The following is a 12,407-nucleotide window of genomic DNA, read 5'->3' as shown; positions in this document are numbered from 1 at the left end:
TTCTTCGTGCAGTTGACGATAACCATAATGTCAGCGTCAGAGAAGTTGCTGCTGTACAAGGTAACGTTGACCACGTCACTGTATGGAGAGTGCTACGAGAGAACCAGTTGTTTCCGTACTATGTACAACGTGCGCAGGCACTATCAGCAGCAGATTGGCCTCCATCCACGGGTACACTTCTGCGAATGATTCATCCAACAATGTGTCAATCCTCATTTCAGTGCAAATGTTCTCTTTACGGATGAGGTTTCATTCCAACGTGATGAAATTGTAAATTTTCACAATCAACATGTTTGGGCTGACGAGAATCCGCACACAATTGTGTAATCACGTCATCAACACAGATTTTCGGTGAACGTTTGGGCAGGCATTGTTGGTGATGTCTTGATTGGGCCTCGTGTTCTTCCACCTACGCTCAGTGGAGCACGTTATCATGATTTCATACGGGATACTCTACCTGTGCTACTAGAACATGTGCCTTTACAAGTACGACACAACATGTGGTTCATGTACGATGGAGCTCCTGCACATTTCAGTCGAAGTGTTCGTACGCTTCTCAACAACAGATTCGGTGACCGATGGATTGGTAGAGGCAGACCAATTCCATGGCCTCCACGCTCTCCTGACCTCAGCCCTTTTGACTTTCATTTATGTCTGATGCATACTATACGTCAGTGTAACACATAATATCCAGCACTGGGTTGGGTTTGCACGAACCCCTTTGAACAGGCAAGGCTCAGGTGGGGGGGTGCCTGAGCTGCTACCTTCCCAAATTGTCAATTGGTCCGTGTGTCAGGTGTTCAGGAGGTTAGGTCTGAACAATCAACTAAAGCGGGTGTGCCCCCCCCCCCCCCCTCTGAGGTGGACCCCAGTTGGAAGAAGCGTGTGGCTGCTGGCAATCATGGGGGATTTTCTTGCAATGAGGCAATCATCTTCTACACAGTCAGTGTGTACTAAACATAAATGGAGTGAGGCTAATGATTCACTGACACTTCCAGCTGCATCATGGTTCCTCATGATTTCGTATACTGAAGACGTTAAGTCCTTTGCTATGCTAAATCCGTTTATTATTCAGAAAGGTGATGATGCAGTTGCCAGCCCTGTAAAATTCTGATCTTGTTTATGCATTAGAACTTTAAATTGGAAACTGCTTCTGATTTTCAAGCACAACAACTGCCTGCAGCTTTGCTCCTCTACAACTATACTGTTCATGTTGAGGCCTTTAACATGCTGAATTCTTCCCATGGTGTTCTTTACACAAGGCTGTTGAATGGTCTGACTCAGACAGAAATCCAAAGATACCCTTCTCATCAGTGTGGTATTGGAGTCCACTGGGTGCTGAAAACGGTAGATGCATCCTTAGTGCCCACAGGCACTCTTTCTCTCACCTTTGATAGAATGGTGCTTCAGTCAAACATCAAAGCAGGCTATGAAGTTATCACAGTCCGACCATACATTCTGAACCAGATGCACTACTACCAGTGTCACTGTTACAACAACATTAACATGTCCTGTCAACACCTGGCCAAATGTGTAATCTATGGTAGGGATGCCAAATGTGTAACCTGTGGTAGAGATGCTCATGAGGGCGATTGTCGATCTCCTCATCCACGCTGTATCAACTGAATTGGTGAGCATGCAGCCTCATTCCGCGATTGCCCATTGTATCTCAATGAGTAAACAAACCGAGAGATCGGGACAAAGGAAAAAGTGTCTTACACAATCACTCGCAAGTTGTTGGCTAGTTGAAACCCTATCCTCTACTGTCAGGCAATTACAGTAATGTTCTTGCTACATATCGCTCCATGAACGAAATGGCCACACAGATATCTGACCTCAAATAAAAACCAGCGCCCTAGAACGGTCGGTCACACCACCAGCGCTGCTTTGGGCGCCAGTGTTCCTAGCATTTGTAGAAACAGTACACGCCACAGCTTACTGTTCTGCTGGGACTGGCTGCTCATCCATTGCACTTCAAACAACTGCCCTTTTCGACTATAGAGAGCAGCGGACGTCTGCGCTCTGGGAGGCGACATTAAGTGTTGGTGATGAGGTGGTAGTACAAACTGCGGCCTGCGGAACACGAGTGAACAACCAAGAAAGCACTGTGATTTCGAGTACTCGTGCACTATCCCTATAGCAACGGCAGCAAGGAAAAACTTTCAAAATTACCGTGACCAGGATTCGAACCTGGGTTATTGCGGCCACAACGCAATGTCCTAACCACTAGACGATCACGGCCACGGAGGCGCCCCCGAAAGCAGCTGGCTGGAATGCAAGTGTCGATACACAGCAAAGCCTAGGCCAAGGTGTACACCACAGCAGTGGCAGACACGGTCTCCATCACATGCATACGAGCAAATGACCGTGCCTGCGCTGTCGGGACACTAACTACGGTGGTTAGCTGCATTCACCTCCGTGGCAATGTCTTGCAGTCCTCCAGGCCTCTTGACTACAGACATGTGCCTCGATAACAAGTGGACAGACGCTGCATCTCTCTCGCCGTCGGGTGTTGCCACGAATCGTACTTAACGTGGCTTTCTCCACGCGTCAGCGTAGCGTCAGTCGAGACAAGTCGCATAAGAGGAGCAACAAAAACGCGCATTTCCGGTACCGGGAATCGAACCCGGGCCTCCTGGGTGAGAGCCAGGCATCCCAGCCACTAGACTACACCGAGACAAGTCGCATAAGAGGAGCAACAAAAACGCGCATTTCCGGTACCGGGAATCGAACCCGGGCCTCCTGGGTGAGAGCCAGGTATCCTAGCCACTAGACTACACCGGATTACGGCACCAGTGCTCCTCCAGCGAACGCAGCAACCACCCACGATTAACTGACGACAACTGTAAAAAATCCACTCTCGCACGCTATAGAACGGCATGCTCTGGACGCATATCGTGGAGGCGAACGCCAGCAGTGATGAGAGCAAAAGGCGCCTACAAATCCTGCCGTTGCACCACGTACTGTTCTACGACAATTCACGAAGCAGACGCTCACGCCTTGTTGTGCTGTTTCCTTTGCGGGCAATGAGTGCATCTGTCTTCGATGCAGGAAACATTACACGTTTGGCAGCAGTGGTGTTGGAACCCACGCCTCCGAAGAGTCTGGTGCCTGAATCCAGCGCCTTAGACCGCTCGGCCACGTTACCCTTGGAATGTTGTTGTTGTGGTCTTCAGTCCTGAGACTGGTTTGATGCAGCTCTCCATGCTACTCTATCCTGTGCAAGCTTCTTCATCTCCCAGTATCTACTGCAACCTACATCCTTTTGAATCTGCTTAGTGTATTCATCTCTTGGTCTCCCTCTACGATTTTTACCCTCCACACTGCCCTCCAATGCTAAATTTGTGATCCCTTGATGCCTCAAAACATGTCCTACCAACCGATCCCTTCTTCTAGTCAAGTTGTGCCACAAACTTCTCTTCTCCCCAATCCTATTCAATACCTCCTCATTAGTTACGTGATCTACCCACCTTATCTTCAGCATTCTTCTGTAGCACCACATTTCGAAAGCTTCTATTCTCTTCTTGTCCAAACTAGTTATCGTCCATGTTTCACTTCCATACATGGCTACACTCCATACAAATACTTTCAGAAACGACTTCCTGACGCTTAAATCTATACTCGATGTTAACAAATTCCTCTTCTTGAGAAACGCTTTCCTTGCCATTGCCAGTCTACATTTTATATCCTCTCTACTTCGACCATCATCGGTTATTTTACTCCCTAAATAGCAAAACTCCTTTACTACTTTAAGTGTCTCATTTCCTAATCTAATTCCCTCAGCATCACCCGACTTAATTTGACTACATTCCATTATCCTCGTTTTGCTTTTGTTGATGTTCATCTTATATCCTCCTTTCAAGACACTGTGCATTCCGTTCAACTGCTCTTCCAAGTCCTTTGCTGTCTCTGACAGAATTACAATGTCATCGGCGAACCTCAAAGTGTTTATTTCTTCTCCATGAATTTTAATACCTACTCCGAATTTTTCTGTTGCTTCCTTTACTGCTTGCTCAATATACAGATTGAATAACATCGGGGAGAGGCTACAACCCTGTCTTACTCCTTTCCCAACCACTGCTTCCCTTTCATGCCCCTCGACTCTTATAACTGCCATCTGGTTTCTGTATAAACTGTAAATAGCCTTTCGCTCCCTGTATTTTACCCCTGCCACCTTCAGAATTTGAAAGAGAGTATTCCAGTTAACATTGCCAAAAGCTTTCTCTAAGTCTACAAATGCTAGAAACGTAGGTTTGCCTTTTCTTAATCTTTCTTCTAAGATAAGTCGTAAGGTCAGTATTGCCTCACGTGTTCCAACATTTCTACGGAATCCAAACTGATCTTCCCCGAGGTCGGCTTCTACCAGTTTTTCCATTCGTCTGTACAGAATTCGTGTTAGTATTTTGCAGCTGTGACTTATTAAACTGATAGTTCGGTAATTTTCACATCTGTCAACACCTGCTTTCTTTGGGATTGGAATTATTATATTCTTCTTGAAGTCTGAGGGTATTTCGCCTGTCTCATACATCGTGCTCACCAGATGGTAGAGTTTTGTCATGACTGGCTCTCCCGAGGCCATCAGTAGTTCAAATGGAATGTTGTCTGCTCCCGGGGCCTTGTTTCGACTCAGGTCTTTCAGTGCTCTGTCAAACTCTTCACGCAGTATCTTATCTCCCATTTCGTCTTCATCTACATCCTCTTCCATTTCCATAATATTGTCCTCAAGTACATCGCCCTTGTATAAACCCTCTATATACTCCTTCCACCTTTCGGCCTTCCCTTCTTTGCTTAGAACTGGGGTGCCATCTGAGCTCTTGATATTCATACAAGTGGTTCTCTTCTCTCCAAAGGTCTCTTTAATTTTCCTGTAGGCAGTATCTATCTTACCCCTAGTGAGACAAGCCTCTACATCCTTACATTTGTCCTCTAGCCATCCCTGCTTAGCCATTTTGCACTTCCTGTCGATATCATTTTTGAGACGTTTGTATTCCTTTTTGCCTGCTTCATTTACTGCATTTTTATATTTTCTCCTTTCATCAATTAAATTCAATATTTCTTCTGTTACCCAAGGATTTCTATTAGCCCTCGTCTTTTTACCTACTTGATCCTCTGCTGCCTTCACTACTTCATCCCTCAGAGCTACCCATTCTTCTTCTACTGTATTTCTTTCCCCCATTCCTGTCAATTGTTCCCTTATGCTCTCCCTGAAACTCTCTACCACCTCTGGTTCTTTCAGTTTATCCAGGTCCCATCTCCTTAAATTCCCACCTTTTTGCAGTTTCTTCAGTTTCAATCTGCAGTTCATAACCAATAGATTGTGGTCAGAATCCACATCTGCCCCAGGAAATGTCTTACAATTTAAAACCTGGTTCCAAAATCTCTGTCTTACCATTATATAATCTATCTGATACCTTTTAGTATCTCCAGGATTCTTCCAGGTATACAACCTTCTTTTATGATTCTTGACCCAAGTGTTGGCTATGATTAAGTTATGCTCTGTGCAAAATTCTACAAGGCGGCTTCCTCTTTCATTCCTTCCCCCCAATCCATATTCACCTACTATGTTTCCTTCTCTCCCTTGGAAGAGCGGCGGCAAAACGATCCCTTTGTACTACAAAGATCACTTCGAAATGGAAGTATCTTGGCAATCGCCGTGCCATGTATTTTCACTGCTCTCCCACTGGAAGCGTCTCTTTAGGCCACCCACAACAAGAAAATGCCGTGCCCGCCATATGGTAGCGACGCCACTTGTCTGTAGCTGTCGTAGTTAAGGAGACAGCATCAAGAGACGTTTTCGTGCCGTGACCAGGTTTCGAACCTGGGCTTTCCGTAACCACTAAAGTGTCATAGCTGTACCTGTCAGGCGGAGCTAGAATGCTCCATGTAACAAACATATGTGAGCTCAAGGAGGTTACACTTGTGATGAAGTGGTAGTACAAACTGCGGCCTGCGGAACACGAGTGAACAACCAAGAAAGCACTGTGATTTCGAGTACTCGTGCACTATCGTCAATGCAACGGCAGCAAGGAAAAACTTTCAAAATTGCCGTGACCAGGATTCGAACCTGGGTTATTGCGGCCACAACGCAATGTCCTAACCACTAGACGATCACGGCCACGGAGACGCCCACGAACGCAGCTGGCTGGAATGCAAGTGTCGATACACAGCAAAGCCTAGGCCAAGGTGTACACCACAGCAGTGGCAGACACGGTCTCCATCACATGCATACGAGCAGATGAACGTGCCTGCGCTGTCGGGACACTAACTACAGTGGTTAGCTTCATTCACCTCCGTGGCAATGTCTTGCAGTCCTCCAAGCCTCTTGACTACAGACATGTGCCTCGATAACAAGTGGACAGACGCTGCATCTCTCTCGCCGTCGGGTGTTGCCACGAATCGTACTTAACGTGGCTTTCTGCACGCGTCAGCGTAGCGTCAGTCGAGACAAGTCGCATAAGTGGAGCAACAAAAACGCGCATTTCCGGTACCGGGAATCGAACCCGGGCCTCCTGGGTGAGAGCCAGGTATCCTAGCCACTAGACTACACTGATCTGATCTGGAGTCAGACGCGCTACCGTTGCGCCTTGCACCACGGAGTTTTTTTTTCTTCTTTTTTTTTGTTTTCTTTTTATTCTTTTTATTATAATTCTTAGAGTCCAGAGTGCTAACCGTTACACCATTTTTTTTTTTTTTTATACAAGAGGGAGTAGTCAGTTCCTTGCAGGTGGAGACAAAGCGGGCAGGGGTCGAATCCCGAGGCCTGCCCGCGATGGCTCCCCCCACCCATCTCTGATTCACTCCTTCAAGTAGACACTTGTTATAAATCTTTGTTTCTCATTTTTGCTGTTACATTATTTTTTTTTTGGCGGTGATAGTTGTTAACCCTCTGCTCCGAGGTGTAGAGTGCTGACACAGTTGTAAATAAACATTTCTTCTTTGCCGTGTGTCATTTGTGTGTTTTGATCCATATCGAAAGACATTCCTCTTCCATTAGAGGTGTGAAATTGTCATGAGAAGCAACAATTAAAGGGAGACTAATGAAATGAAATACATTGACCAGGTGTAACAGAAAGTATAACTTAAAAAAATAGAAATAAAACAGAATACATTTCTTCTTGACTTGCTTCCATCGTCCAATGTGGTCATCCTATGCCATGTTTTTCAAAAGTGATGTCCATCATGTTGCCGAATAATTTTTTACTGTCAGTGACACTTTGAATTTCCCAGTATGCCAGCTCCATGTAGGTTAGAAAACTAATAAAATCGTCCTCTCCACGAACATTAATGATATAGTTAACATAGTGCCCCAGGATCCACATGACTGTATTGTTTTTCGTCGCAGGGTAAAACTTCTTGTCGGGACGCATGAGGATATCCAGCTGCAGATTGCCTTCCGCGCTCCTTGATAGTACGGCGATCCTCTTCTTGACCCACCGCCAATTCAGTGCATGGCCACCGCAGGTAAACCGATGGATCAGAGAATCGATGAGCCCACAACAGAGACAGAGATTTGTGTCACTTAACCCAATTGCATGCAGCTTTTCATTAGTGGCAATCGTGTTATTGACCACCCTGTACCAGGTTGATGCAACATCCGAAGAGTGTACTTTCAAGCTGACGTTGGCCCACACCGTTGTCCAATCGGTAGTCGGATACTTCTGTTCTATTGTATTTGGGGCCGCCGACTTTTCCCACTCACGTTGCAAGTCCCGAGTTGACAGTGGTCGTCGCCGTAGAACACCCACATCTGCATAACTAACATGAAGGAAAAATTATCTGATGTGTTTCAATTTGTAATGGATTTTTCCGACGTCAATCGGTGGTCGCACACTCGCTGGACGCACTGTGAGAAACAACTTTTGAGTAACAGTGCATTGGCTGTCATGCAGTAAAGTCATGGTCCGCTTGATGTACAAGGCCATTGCCTTCCCGGCGATGTTAACTAACTCAAGCCCACCAGTAGTTCTCGACTTGACCAGCGTATCGGAGGACAATTTAAATATGTTTCCCTTCCAGATGTATTGATTGGCAACCTGCATGATCTTTTTGGCCTGAAGCTTGGGAATGGGAAAGAACTGTGCAACATAATACGCCTTGGAGAAGATGTAGGTATTGAGAATCCTGATTTTTTCGATAATGTTCACAGCACGCCATCGACATTCGACAATGGTACCTTGTATCAGATGCGTCACTGACTTCCAATTGGAGGCCGCCATTTTGAGAGGGCACCTATTCAAGGTGATTCCTAGTAGTTTGTGAGATTCCACAACATGCGCCCACGGTATAGTCAAGCTCTCGAAACCTCTGATATCGAGCACTTTACATTTCCGGTCACTTAGTTGTGCTCTAGACACTTCACTATATTGGTCGATCGCCCGTTTAATACGGACCACCTCGTCGTCACTGCGTAACAGTACGGCAACATTGTCAGCGTACGCACGGACTATGAATGTGTGACCGGACATTGACACTCGTGACAACTGGTGATAAAGAGACCGAAGGAAGGGTTCTAGTGACAGCACAAAAAGTGACATAGAGAGTGGACTGCCCTGGGGGACACCCCGCTTAATGGATATCGGTTGCGTCAGCTGTCCATTGACTTGTATCCTCGCTGATATACCAGATATCAAATTGCGAAGGACTTTTATCACCCCTTCCTCGAGTCCTACTTTGTCCATTATGTGAAAAAGGTATCGGTGGTTCACATGATCAAAAGCTTTATGAAAGTCTAGAAAAAGCAGCGCACATTTCAGGTTGGTGACTGAGGCAATGGAGATGAGGTCCCGAATTTCAGACATCGCAGACATGGCATTCCGTCCTGGCACGCACGCCTGGTGCCGCCGGACAACTTTGTGAATGAGCGGAGACATTCGAGTGTTAACAGCTCTGCCTATAGTTTTGTAGTCAAAATTGAGCAGGGTGAGCGGGCGCAGATTATCAAATCGCTTGCACCCTTTGCGTTTGGGAACAAGGACAATTTTACCCTCCTTCATCGCAGCAGGAACAGGCGCCCCAGCAATGATTTCATTTAAAATTTCTGTAAAAGTAACACCAATTACATCCCAATACCGAAGATAAAACTCCTTGGGAAGGCCGTCCAGTCCTGGGGCTTTGTTAGCTGGCGACTTAACAATAAGTTCTAAAGTCTCCACGACACTAAACGCAGCCAGAAAGTCACGATTATCATCCTCAGTAACAGACGTGTCCATCAACTGTAGTACAGTAGCAGTAAAGCCATCATTGGTTGGGTAGTCCGAGTACAGGCCGTGATAATACCTCTGGATTGCCGTGACTATGTCAGGTTGCCGAGTGAGAAGCTCCCCGTTATCAGTTGCCAGTTCGTCTATAAATAAGCGTCTACGGTTCGTCTGATGCTTAATAAGATGATACATGGAAGTTGTCTCAGACTGAACAAAAGATTTGACTTTTGACTTGATTTTTAATCCTTCTAGTTGTTTACGTTTGAGACTGAGCATCTTAGCCTTGATTTGCTTTATTTGAGCCGTGTAAATATTATTGACGCCAGATTTGTCGTAGAGCTCCCGTAAAATCGAATAGTAAAATTCGGTGGTCCTCTTTGCATCCCTTGATTGCGTATTACAGTACGAAATCAAAGTCCGACGCAACTTTGGTTTAGCAAAGGACGTCCACCACTCTACTTTCGTACGGTATCTATTGACAGAGCGAAGACAAAAAGTCCAAGTTCGTGTAACAAGTACCTCGAGATCGGCGTCCTGAAGGTGGGAAATGTTGAACATCCAGTGATTTCTGAATCGTTTGGTGGGTTGTCTGTCCAGTTGTATAACGGTGGCGTAGGCGCAGTGATCGCTACATGGGACAGGAATGACCTCCGAGTCAACAACATGTACTCCGAGCTGAGAAGACACATATATTCTGTCGAGGCGGCTACTCGAGGTGGAAGTGAAGTACGTAAATTTCACAAGGGTAGGGTGAAGGAGTTCCCACGTATCCTTGAGATTCATTCGTAAAACCAGATCATGAAGCTCCTTACAATAGTTAAAATGCGGCCACTGATCTTTTTGATGTACAACACAGTTAAAATCTCCTCCTAATATGAGGGCAGGCGGATTTTTACGAAGCAAGTAAATTAGTTCGTCTTTAAAGAACTCAGTCCTTGCGAACCTGTGTCCACTCCCTGAGGGCGCGTAGAGGTTCACGAGCGTGACACCGAATATTTTGCAGCATATGCCACGCCCCGACTCCAGTGTTTCAACGTCCGAGACGGGGATGCCTTCACGCACGAGAATGGCTGTACCAGTGCTAAGTTCGAAGGCAACATTGGTAATACAGTGGAAGCCGGGAATGACCAGATCGGAAACAAGGAATGCCTGCAATAGAAGTATATCAGCGGCAGACTCATATACGAACTGCCTAAAGACTGCAAGTTTCAAATCATACGTGATCCTGTTAACATTAACACTCAGGAACTTGTACGCTTGTGCCATGGAATTGACGGAGCTACTTTAAATTAAACATGATCATCGTCTCCGGCAAACCAATCCATTCGTGAACCAGCTGGGGGAGAGTGGCCATCACCATCGTTCGCATCCGAGAGGGCTTGCAGTTTGTGTTTGCTGCGTGGTACATTCAAGTTCGGTTGGAATTTCTTTTTGTTCCTCCCGACGCTTGCGACTTTTTTCGCAGAAAGCGGCATCGGAGAATCGACACAGGTCTCCTGTGCAGGTTGCCCTGCTACAGCAACTTGCATGTGCGTCTCGCCGGATAGTCCTTCCGGAGACGCGCTAAGTTCTTGTTTACCCACACGTTGGGATTGTGTGGAAACACTCTCCCGGTCAGGTTGTTGACAAGCAAGGCTGAGATCTCGCTCTGTGTTGACACACTCGTCAGCGTGTTTGTTGTCAGTGTCGCATGGCTGTGATACGAGTTGGGGACCTGCGCACACACCGTCGACGTCGCTGTGGGCAACGGGCTGAGGTTCACTATCGGTTTGTTGGGGAACCGACGCGACAGACGTGGACGGTAAGCAAGAACCAACCTGGGGCGTAGCACTACCGTCATCGGGCGAAGAAGTAGTAACATCAACACTTGATGCTGGTATAGCGTCTTGCGAAAGCTCAATGTCGCCTGCCGGTTGTTTGATATCAAGTGGGGCAGGTGTTACCGGTACTGAGACGCCTTCATCTGAACTACTACTGTCGCACGTTCGACGTCTCTTGGACGTTACCACAGTGACTGGACGGGTGAGAGGGTTCTGATCCCCGCCCTTCGCAAGAGGAATAGCAGGGAACTCGTCTTCAAAAGGTTTTTCATGTACAGTCACAGTATCAGTGGAAAGGGACGGCTCATTACTTGGTAATTGGGTGCCTGTCACTAAATCAGCTAAAGTGAGCCTCTTACGTTGTTGGAAACTAGGCTTTAAGACGGTCATTCTTTTAGGGCAATTTTGCCGTAAATGACCACTTTCATTGCAGTTAAAACACGTAGAAGCTTGCCCAGAATATGTAACCTGCACCTTATACCCACAAACAAATACATGGGATGGGATGTTGACTTTAACTTGCATCTCAACCGATCTGATGCCAGAAAAACATTGCAACTTATGCTGCCTGGACCACTTTTCAAGTCTAATGTTACGCACTTCGCCATATGCCGTGAGCACATCTTTTAAGAAACAGTTGTCTACTTCAGGGGGCAGGTTGTAAATACGCACGTTAGAGATCTCGACATCCGCGTTAGAAACTTGGACAGTACTCACAGTGCCATCGCGATGCCGGAACTCGACGCCGCCGCCATGTTTCTGCAAAAGTCGTTCCAGTAAGAAGGGATTCAGGAGCTTCACGAAAAAGCAGTACAAATCCAGGTCGTAGTAGGCAGTGTGAACTTGATCAGTGGTTATGCCTATTGTAACGACGATCCAGTCATGAACTTCCAGTGAACTTGGCTGAACTGATCGTGTAGCCTTGTCAAACTCGAACTGCAGGGTATTTTTCCTTGGAATCGTGGAAACCATCGTGCAAATTAACCCAAATGGGCTAACTGCATACAGCAAACACTAAAAACAATGACCCTAACACACAACCACGCACAATCACGTGAAACAGAAAGCACAACTACAACGTAAACAAAGCAAGTGACGCTGAGCGCTCCGAACGTCCGCACGCTGCCGCGTCTCAAGCGGTAATGCCTCGATAACAAGTGGACAGACGCTGCATCTCTCTCGCCGTCGGGTGTTGCCACGAATCGTACTTAACGTGGCTTTCTGCACGCGTCAGCGTAGCGTCAGTCGAGACAAGTCGCATAAGAGGAGCAACAAAAACGCGCATTTCCGGTACCGGGAATCGAACCCGGGCCTCCTGGGTGAGAGCCAGGTATCCTAGCCATTAGACTACACCGGATTACGGCGCCAGTGCTCCTCCAGCGAACGC

General features: G+C 46.7%; 6 non-coding genes across 6 annotated transcripts; all 6 read right to left on the bottom strand.

Moving 5' to 3' along the window:
* Positions 1–2,169: 2,169 nt before the first annotated feature.
* On the bottom strand, positions 2,170–2,241 carry Trnah-gug (transfer RNA histidin (anticodon GUG)). Its single transcript has one exon. It is a non-coding gene; the product is annotated as a tRNA-His (tRNA).
* A 364-nt stretch (positions 2,242–2,605) lies between these two features.
* Positions 2,606–2,678, bottom strand: Trnae-cuc (transfer RNA glutamic acid (anticodon CUC)). Its single transcript has one exon. It is a non-coding gene; the product is annotated as a tRNA-Glu (tRNA).
* Positions 2,679–2,712: 34 nt separating this feature from the next.
* Positions 2,713–2,784, bottom strand: Trnae-cuc (transfer RNA glutamic acid (anticodon CUC)). Its single transcript has one exon. It is a non-coding gene; the product is annotated as a tRNA-Glu (tRNA).
* A 3,259-nt stretch (positions 2,785–6,043) lies between these two features.
* On the bottom strand, positions 6,044–6,115 carry Trnah-gug (transfer RNA histidin (anticodon GUG)). The gene has a single exon. It is a non-coding gene; the product is annotated as a tRNA-His (tRNA).
* Positions 6,116–6,479: 364 nt separating this feature from the next.
* Trnae-cuc (transfer RNA glutamic acid (anticodon CUC)) lies at positions 6,480–6,551 on the bottom strand. Its single transcript has one exon. It is a non-coding gene; the product is annotated as a tRNA-Glu (tRNA).
* Positions 6,552–12,305: 5,754 nt separating this feature from the next.
* Trnae-cuc (transfer RNA glutamic acid (anticodon CUC)) lies at positions 12,306–12,377 on the bottom strand. Its single transcript has one exon. It is a non-coding gene; the product is annotated as a tRNA-Glu (tRNA).
* Positions 12,378–12,407: the final 30 nt, after the last annotated feature.

This window comes from Schistocerca cancellata, chromosome 1 (assembly GCF_023864275.1).
Source record: "Schistocerca cancellata isolate TAMUIC-IGC-003103 chromosome 1, iqSchCanc2.1, whole genome shotgun sequence".
In the NCBI taxonomy this organism is placed as follows: domain Eukaryota; kingdom Metazoa; phylum Arthropoda; class Insecta; order Orthoptera; family Acrididae; genus Schistocerca; species Schistocerca cancellata.
The sequence above is the reverse complement of the archived record's forward strand: the minus strand, read 5'-3'. Positions and strand labels throughout refer to the sequence as shown.